The sequence below is a fragment of the Schistocerca nitens genome, chromosome 5 (genome assembly GCF_023898315.1).
Source record: "Schistocerca nitens isolate TAMUIC-IGC-003100 chromosome 5, iqSchNite1.1, whole genome shotgun sequence".
In the NCBI taxonomy this organism is placed as follows: Eukaryota; Metazoa; Arthropoda; class Insecta; order Orthoptera; family Acrididae; genus Schistocerca; species Schistocerca nitens.
The window spans coordinates 703,545,358-703,555,251 of NC_064618.1; the positions used below are offsets into that span (position 1 = coordinate 703,545,358).

The 9,894-nt window shown below is 40.3% G+C and overlaps 1 pseudogene; it reads left to right on the top strand.

Moving 5' to 3' along the window:
* The first annotated feature begins 6,223 nt into the window (after positions 1-6,223).
* LOC126261088 (5S ribosomal RNA) lies at positions 6,224-6,341 on the top strand (annotated as a pseudogene).
* The last annotated feature ends 3,553 nt before the right edge of the window (positions 6,342-9,894 follow it).

Consider the following 9,894-nt stretch of genomic DNA (forward strand, 5'->3'; position numbering starts at 1 on the left):
TCTTGGTGAAGACTGATATGGTGAGGATGATATTTATGGCGATGCAGAACACGAACAATACTATTATGGCTAATGTCAGATTTCCTTGCGATTTAGCCGGCCGGGGTGCCCGAGCGGTTCTAGGCGCTACCGTCTGGTACCGCGCGACCACTATGGTCGCAGGTTCGAATCCTGCCTCGGGCATGAATGTGTGTGATGTCCTTGGGTTAGTTAGGTTTAAGTAGTTCTAAGTCCTAGGGGACTGATGACCTCAGAAGTTAAGTCCCTTAGTGCTCAGAGCCATTTGAACCATTTTGAACCTTGCGATTTGACGCGAACTAACACAAGGATCTCGAACCACAGTGGCAAGAGTACCAGTTTCCGTTTCCTCGTTAGTAACTTTCCTTTGCTGGATATGTTTCCGATCCTTTGAAGATCCAGTTATTCTTAATTTATCATTCACACATTTAAATGTACGACGTGCAGGGTGAGTACGTTGAGGATACCTTTCAGCGTATAATTCTCTAGCTCTAAATGAATTTCTTTGGCATTCTCCGTAAATGAGAAGCATATCGACTTGTTCTTCGAAGGAATACATCATTCACATTCGCTTGATTCGACAATACTGGTCCTACCGTTTCTATTAGCGTTGTAATGCGAAACGGTTGAATGGTGTTTAACTGTCAATGGCACGTTAGATGGATACGCCGTATCCGGCGAATATTTACTGTTTGCCCTATATACGGGACAAAATTGTCAGAGTATGTGCTTCGATAAGTGCCGATGTGATAATGAATACCACTCAATCCATGATAAGAAGATTGCAGCACTGCATTGATACCAATGAGCATCACTTCGAACACCTTCTGTAAAAAGGATATTCATGCCACCTTTGTGAATTACGTTGACCTTCAAAGACCTTACTGTTACACACCAATGGATTCGTCTCGATAGCCACTATCAGAAAATAACTACCAAACTGTAGCATCTCATTTATAAAAACAGAGTTGACCTTCATATCTCCGACACAATCCCACCTAGCAACAAAAAACCAATGTCATATAAGAATTATGGGCCCCGTTGTCCCATGCAGCATTTGTCCCACAAACTTTTCAGCTACTATCATACTTTCGGAGCTATTCTAGGTGGCAATAGTTAGTGACTCACCCTGTAGACTAAAGTCTGCAAAATGTCCGTTTTTAGCATCTGATCGAAATTAAATTCCTTATGCTTGTATTTGCACTCTGTGTTTTCCCTTGAAGACATGTTCTCTGTAAATCATGATTTACAAGAAACTTGAATGTGGGCGTTACTGCACACGTTATAGGTTCTGGTAGCGAGTTTTCTGTGAAAAGGATTCGTTTCCAGTGCTCTACTAATCGACGTTTGTACACAGATTATGCGATGGTGTTTGGTCGATGGATAATTTGTGAAAATAATTTGTCACACAGCACGCCTCATTGCCTCTAAATTTTTAGAGTATTCCAGCTCTCTCGAAACGTATCTGAACAGAATCAGTTTCTTTAAGAGAAACATGTCTTTCGCTCCTAATGGTTTCCCTTCCTCAGGAGCTTCACATTTCTTGTCCCTTAGCTAGCGACGAAGCCTAACCTGAAATATTTTTTGGATGTCACGAGCACATTCCAACTGATCTACTGGAGTATTCTATGATTTTTTTAATCTATTACAGATTTTTAAGAAGAAGAGCCCCCATCACCAAAGTATTTTGTATGCCTAACGCCATACTGGTCCGCATTTCTGGAGAAAAGATGACAACTGCTGAGGCCTCCGTGACTCCGCTTCAGCCACTATAATTTTCAGAAGATGTTACTGTATGCTTTTCTTAAACACAGTTTTCCGTCCTCCCATTATGTGTATGTGTTCTCTTTGGTGAAAATATTTTGCCAATTCAGTCAACCCGTGGTAATTAATAAATAAATAAAGTATTTAAGCAACAAAGTAAATAACCAACATGCAAAGAAGATGTCAGTTAAATATACAGATGTCAGCAAATCACATAGTTGCCAGCCAAAGATATCAGTAGGAAAAGGCCCCTACACTCACAAAAATTCCGCTACAGCAATTAACATGACCAATGCGTGAAAAGGGTGGGGTGACTTCGAATTCAGGGCTAAACGTTTTAATATTTTTAACATTTTAATATTTTAAAAACATTTATAATGGTGCTATAAATGTAAAATTTACACGTAACATAACTCTGTAGATTAAGAAAAAAAATATTTTTGAAAAATCGATGTTTCGAACCCAAATCCATGGCATCTCCCAGCAAATTACATGCCCCACATCGGATCTTACTACATTGTAGAAGGGTAGGACTCATCCACAGAAAAGGAACTTTTTACAGTTCACCTTCTTTTTTCAAAACAGTAATGAACTGTCTAGTATTTACTGCAATGCTTTTCTTAGTGCTGCTGAAATTACAGCAATTTTAGTAGATTTGAACATGCACTGTTTTTTTGCAACATTGTGAAATACCCCGAAGAAAACGATGTGTTCACATATAACCAACACAGATTCATAATACATAATTCTTGTGGAACACCACTGACTCTTTATTCACACGAAGACATGAGTCATTTCTTAAGTGGAATCAGTTTCTCTTTTTTATTCCAGTAGGCTTTTAACAGCATTAGTCACAAACAGCTTCTAATCCAATTGAGTGCCTGTAGCGTATCGTTTCAATGTATAACACTATAGCACAGTGTCTCATAATTACCAATTAATTAATCTTATAACATTGATCTTATTTCTAGGATAAGTATGTAGTTTGTTAATTTTGTCAATGTTCGTTCCTTAAAAAACCGTAATATATTTGGACTGTCGAAATGATGTTTCCAATATGTCAAGGAACTGTAAGAGGATGAGCGAGAATATAGGTAGTCACAGTGAACGCTTGAAAGAATTGGTAATAAAAGTGGTGGGAGAGGATTAATGTGTAGGCAGAAGTATTAAAAGTTGTTCATTGTCGAAGAACAGCTTGTTGCTACAAATTATTACCGCGTACATCACGTCGCACCATTTGCAACTCGTCTCAAATTACTTAGTTACGTACATGGCTCGCCAGTGTCATAGTTGTAATATTCTGAACATTATAGTGATTTTGACTGAACTATAACTGAAATGAGTGGTACTGATAATCCTACTTTACTGACCATCAGTAGGATAATTTTCTTTGACCATTATTGCCGAATGAATCATAAGTGTCAGAGATAATAATGAAACTTCCTGGCAGATTAAAACTGTGTGCCCGACCGAGACTCGAACTCGGGACCTATGCCTTTCGCGGGCAAGTGCTCTACCATCTGAGCTACCGAAGCACGACTCACGCCCGGTACTCACAGCTTTACTTCTGCCAGTACCTCGTCTCCTACCTTCCAAACTTTACAGAAGCTCTCCTGCGAACCTTGCAGAACTAGCACTCCTGAAAGAAAGGATATTGCGGAGACATGGCTTAGCCACAGCCTGGGGGATGTTTCCAGAATGAGATTTTCACTCTGCAGCGGAGTGTGCGCTGATATGAAACTTCCTGGCAGATTAAAACTGTGTGCCCGACCGAGACTCGAACTTCGGCACACAGTTTTAATCTGCCAGGAAGTTTCATATCAGCGCACACTCCGCTGCAGAGTGAAAATCTCGTTCTAGAGATAATAATATTTCACCAGGAAGACATTTTGTGGCACTTGCCGGTTAATTTAAAATCAATCAGTTCATGAAACTATGCGCGGTAATAATTGTCTGAAGTTCATTGAGCACTGTAGAGCTTTATTGCATCTTATCATAACTATCTAGAAATAGTGCAAAGTAAATGCATCTTATGATTGCTGATGAATTGAATATTGAATTTTTACTAAATGGACTATTTATGTTTATGCAAATATTTCATATGTTTCGATTATCGTAACAACTATGTTGCAAAATTGAATTGGTAAGTTAATAAACTTATTACGAATTTTTCTGAAGTAATGTCTACTATACAATTATCGATTAATCGTGGGTATTTGATTGACAAAAGCTGACGACAGGTAGCTTTATAGTAAATGATGTTGTCCAGTACATCTAGTGTCACGAGTTGCTAACAAATAATCAAAAATGAGATAAATTAGTTACAAAGACTTCCAATGCACTAATAATTAAGTTAAATGCGTTGTGCCATATGTGACCCTTTCATTCAAGCTCGATGTATAGCCTTTTGTTCTGCTTCTGTCTGCCTACACAACTGTGACTTTTACGAATTTTCAGTTTCAGTTTAGCAGTTAAAAATTATGAGCTGTTGGTAACTTACCAGCTGACGACCGAAATTTACAACCTTTAGTCAAATTTCATACAGTTCTTTGCATTCTTTCGGTTAGCGTTATTCTCTTAGGCAACACGGTTCATAAAATCATTACGATACCGAAGGCTACAAACTGGGCGACTGGATTCGCAGTTAACAGTTGCAGAGGTCACGGTTTGTAGTTACTGACGAGAAGTCAACTAGTGAAACCGATGTTATCTCTTGGATTCCACAAGGAAATTACTGTGTCCTCTGCTTTTCTTAATCTGCACAAACAATTTAGAAGACATTCTAATCGGCCCTCTTAGAGTGTTTGCTGATGTCACTGACATTTACCGTCCAGTAAAGTCAGCAGAAGATCAAAATGAATCGTAAAACGATTTAGAAGAGATATCTGTATGGTACCGGAAGTGGCAGTTGACCCCAAACCATAAAAAGCTTACGGTCCACCGCCCATTAACTAAAAAAAGGCATTACATTTTGATTATGCAATAAATTGCATAAATTTAAAGGTTTTCGATTCAACAACAAAGAGATTACAATTACGAATAAGCTAAATTGTGACCATCACATACGATAAATGGTGCACATGAGCTGCCTCACAAAATTTGTAGTTACTCTGTGGCGCCTACTGTCCAAATGTTTCCACGAAATTCTTGTCACTAGACATGCAGTACCACCTCTCTTCACTACCAGGGCCTTTCTCTAAGCCAACAGTGAACACTCGGCAAAACAGTGAAATACAGAGCTCGCATTAACAGCAACAATGGAACAAAATCTACCTGAATACCACATAATATCTCCCACTAGGGCGTGCCTGAACGAGACGACCACCAACTACGTCAAAGACATAAAGAAAAACAATTAATTGCAGAACTGAAGTATAGCACAAAACGACCAAATTCAAGATAAAGGTATGGTGCCTATATGCCCAAGCCACACAACGCTACTTCCGAAATGAAGCCAGAAGGTTACAGGCACTAATCCACAGAGCCGGCTCAACGCTCTTTCTCTCCATAGCGTACCATATGTCCACCAGATAGACCGCTCACACTACCATCTAGTGGATAGCTGCAAATCAGCGCCCTCCAAACCCAGCGCCAGCAAGGTGAATGGAGTCATGGAACTTATCATAATAACTACACATATTCGAGGAGAGGTCAGATTGAGTAGGAAAGATCATCAGATGAAATACCTGAAGTGATGTACATGGACAGACCATGGAAATAAAACTAGTTGAAATTTTCTGGCTCAGAACTGAATTTTAATAGGGGCCATTGAATATTTACTTAAGATATGATGAAAAGAATTTTATTAAGGAACACTTGATGTTTAAGAAGAAAAATGGGGCAAATGAAAGCTACCAGCCCACATAAAGGTACAACTATACGGTACAGAAATATCGGCGAATCTCAAGTCAGAGTGTGAGATTTGCGGAATTGATGAAGAGCTTCTCTTAAGTATGTAAGAGGAAAAGCATATTACAGAACTGCCAGTGCATGGGGTAGGAATTATCGAAGCCATTCATGGAAAGAATAAGCTGTTGAGAAATCAAGCAATGTTGGAAGCTGTGATTCAAGGTAGGACAATTACTGTGAGTGTTAAGATTATTTCAGGTTTATGTGTAGAATGAATGCTGGCAATGAAATGGCTAATAGTAACTTGTGATGTCGTATATTTTGCGAGAGGTTTCGTGAAAATAGTGAGAGTTAAAGAGGAAGATGAAGAATGAACAGAATGAGTTTCACGCTAAAGTATCAAATGGCAAAGTAAACGACTACCCAGATTAAAGTGGCTATGGAATTATGGAAGTTATACATAGCACTAATGTAGCTTGCAGAGACGAATCGAATTGTACCACGTATGATGAGGGAATGCGTCTTTTCAAAATATGGAAGAGGACAGTTGGCTTGAAGTGCGTAGTTCAGATTTAAATTTTATAGCATCCCAGGCAACGGCCTTGCCGCAGTGGTAACACCGGTTCCCGCCAGATCACCGAAGTTAAGCACTGTTGGGCTGGGCTAGCACTTGGATGGGTGACCAATCGGTCTGCCGAGCGCTGTTGGCAAGAGGGGTGCACTTAGCCCTTGGGAGGCAAACTGAGGAGCTACTTGATTAAGAAGTAGCGGCTCCGGTCTCGGAAACTGACATACGGCCAGGAGAGCGGTGTGCTGACCACATGACCACATGCTCCTCCATATCTGCATTCAGTGACGCCTGTGGACTGAGGATGACACAGCGGCCAGTCGGTACCTTTGGGCCTTCATGGCCTTTGCGGAAGGAGTTTAGTTTTGGTTTAGTTTTAGCATCCCAAGAAATCACTGACGACGTAATTCACGATAAGATGTGTCAGCAGAAAGGTACAGGATATGCTGAAAAATAAGCACTAAAGAAGTTGTTGAGGAAACATACTAAATTATTTTCCTATATATCTGGTCTCAGGAAGGACTAAGTATAAAAGTTTAAAGTAAAAATACCCCTTTCAAGCTGTGGCTGAATGTAATAGACATAATATAATGAGAGGTCGTAGATAAGGACATTAAACACATACTAGAATGGGATGTTGTTGAGAGATCACGAAGTCAGTATTGTAGCCATACTGTTGTGGTAACGAATTAATAACGAAACTGGGAACGCCCATAACGAAATACTGTTGATATTAAACATTATTGTGGGTGCAGAATGACATTCATTATTGTGACACCAAAAAATTTGATGCGTTTGTATGAAAGGACTCAGAAAGAAATGAATACGAAAAATTAATCGTTGTCCTTATGAAACTTGTGCCAATATTGTGCTAACGTTGTGTGGCCTTACTCATGAATGTTGTAATCTTCTGCGTGTAGCTTAAGAGGGAAAGATTCAGAGTCAGCATGTTGGTTAATGGCTCCTCTGCAAGTAACTCGTAATATTTGCCTCATCGACACTCAACAGCTGTTATAATCAAGAACGCATAAGACGTAGCCGGAAAACAGGTGACGTATTAGTGACTGAGATCTGTCAAGGCCACATAGGATTTTATGTCTTGTTTGCCAAAAGACTAGGCGACTACTTGCCACTTAAAAACTAAACGGTCTGTGTGTGGATTGTATTATAACAAGTTTTTTTTAAAATATTGATGTAAATGAAAATTCTTTTTAAAAATAGCGTGTAGATCTACTCCATGTCTTGTTTAATGTATGTTATATATCTGCGGTTCTGGAGAATGATGACAAGTAATGATTTCAAAATCTGAGTACCATGTCTGAGGTTCTGGAGAATGATGACAAGCAATGATTTTAAAATCTGAGTACCATGACCCGTCTGTTGATCGAGAACTGATCGTGCAATCACATCAACAGGTAAATGCAGATCAACGAGCAACGTGGCTACATTGCGAATATAACCGATGAAATTGGTTGTTCCAATTTGTTAGCATACTCCTTTCGAGGCACAAGGGACGATTTCAGATAATATATTAGACAGGATAAACTTCTTTGCCAAGATCACTAATCATAACCTTTACTCACCATAACTGATTTCGGAAATCAGTGTTACCCTTTTCAGATCTGTAAAGCAGTTAAACAGCGTAACTATAAACAAAGCAATGATAATATAGTGTATCAGGTACAATATAAAAGAAAAACCAGAAGTGCCTCGACAAACGGTTTCCTACACACCTCTTCGCGATGAATTAGCAGGTACGTAACAGGTTATAAGACTGAGGCACTGGCGCGTAAAAAGTAAAACCACTTTGCACACAGTTATTCATCACATACCTGTCTTATGCCACTCATAACAGAGCACATCATTGCAGCCAGAGCACAGTTACTATATTGAATTATGTATGTCGCCATTGGTACGGTGGTTTCTATTCATGTGGTGTCCACAGCGTACATTGTTACCTAAATGACTTTGAATAAGAGCTGCTTGTAAACATACTTCTGCCCTTTCTTAAGAAAATTACATAGGTACGTTCCATAATTAACCTTATAAAAATAATTTTTAGAGTCTGCCTTAATTAAATATTGCCAACAATTTTGTAAACATGTGTTTAGGTTGATTTTCGTCCACGTTTTGGCTAGCACATTGTAATGTAGTCACACAAATTATTTTAAGGGAGAATATAAATGCACACTTGGAACAGCTGTCTGTCCAACTGGCAACGTCTATCCTTAATTGGTCATGCCTGCCAGTGTAGCGGTGCCCTGCCTGCAATGATGTGCTCTGTTGTGAGCCGCATAAAGCAGATGTATGTGGTGAATAATAGTATATAGTTCTTTCAATTTTGACACGCCGATGCATTTGTCTTCTAGTCTGTTATGTACATGCCAGTTGATGAGAAAGAGTGCTCTTACTGCTGTTTTAAGAAATATGCAATGAACTGTTTGTAGAGGTATGTAGTATTTATGTTTTTTTTTTTACACTGTACCTGTGTTCTTCGCAAAGACGTTTATCTCCTTTAATCTGATTATTACAAATTGTACAAACTTATATCAGTATAAAGGAAAATGAATCACCAGTCCGAGCATAAAATATTAACTATTGTACTCTGAAGCGCGAACGAAACTGGTATAGGCATTGCATATTCAGATACAGAGGTATATAAACAGGCGGAAGCCGGCACTGCGGTCAGCAATGCCTATACAAGACAACAATGGTCTGGCGCTGTTGTTAGATAGGGGGTTTTGCTGCTACAATGGCCAGTTATCAATTTTTAAGTGAGTTTGAACGTTGTGTTGTAGTCGGCGCACGAGCGATGGGACACAGCATCTCCGAGGGAGCGATGAACTGGGAAGTTTCCCGTACGAACGTTACACGAGTGTACCGTGAATGTCAGGAATTCTATCCAATCTCCGACATCGCTCGACCGGAAAAAGATCCTGCAGAAACGGGACCAACGACGGCTTTAGAGAATCGTTCAACGCGACAGAAGTGCAACCCTTCTCCAAATTTCTGCAGATTTCAATGCTGGGCCATCAACAAGTGACAGTGTGCGAACCATTCAACGAAACATCATCGATAAAGGCTTTCGGAGCCGAAGTCTTACTCGTTTACCCTCAATGACTGCACGACACAAAGCTTTAGGCCTCGCCTGGGCCCGTCACGCCGACATTGGACTGTTGATGGCTAGAAACTTGTTGCCTGGTCGGACGAGTCTCGTTTGAAATTGTATTGAGCGGATAGACGTGTACGGGTATGGAGGCAACCTCATGAATTCACGCGTCTTGCATCCCAGCAGGGAACTGTTAAGCGTGTTTGGAGGCTCTGTGACGATGTGGGGCGTGTGCAGTTGAAGTGATGTGGGACCCCTGATACATCTAGATGCGACTCTGGCAGGTGACACCTACGTAAGCATGAAACACACCGCACGTCCAGAATTCCAACAGAGTGGCCCCGGGAATGCTCTTCTGAGTATAAACACTTCTACTGGCCACCAAACTCACCAGACATGAACATTAAGGAGCATATCTTGAATGCCTTGCAACGTATTGTTCAGAAGAGATCGCCACCCCCTCATATTCTTGCGGATTTACGGACAGAACTGCGGAATCATTCCCTCCAGCACCACTTCAAACACTAGTAGAGTCCATGCCACGTCGTATTGCAGCACTTCTGCGTGATCGGGGGGGGGGGGGGGG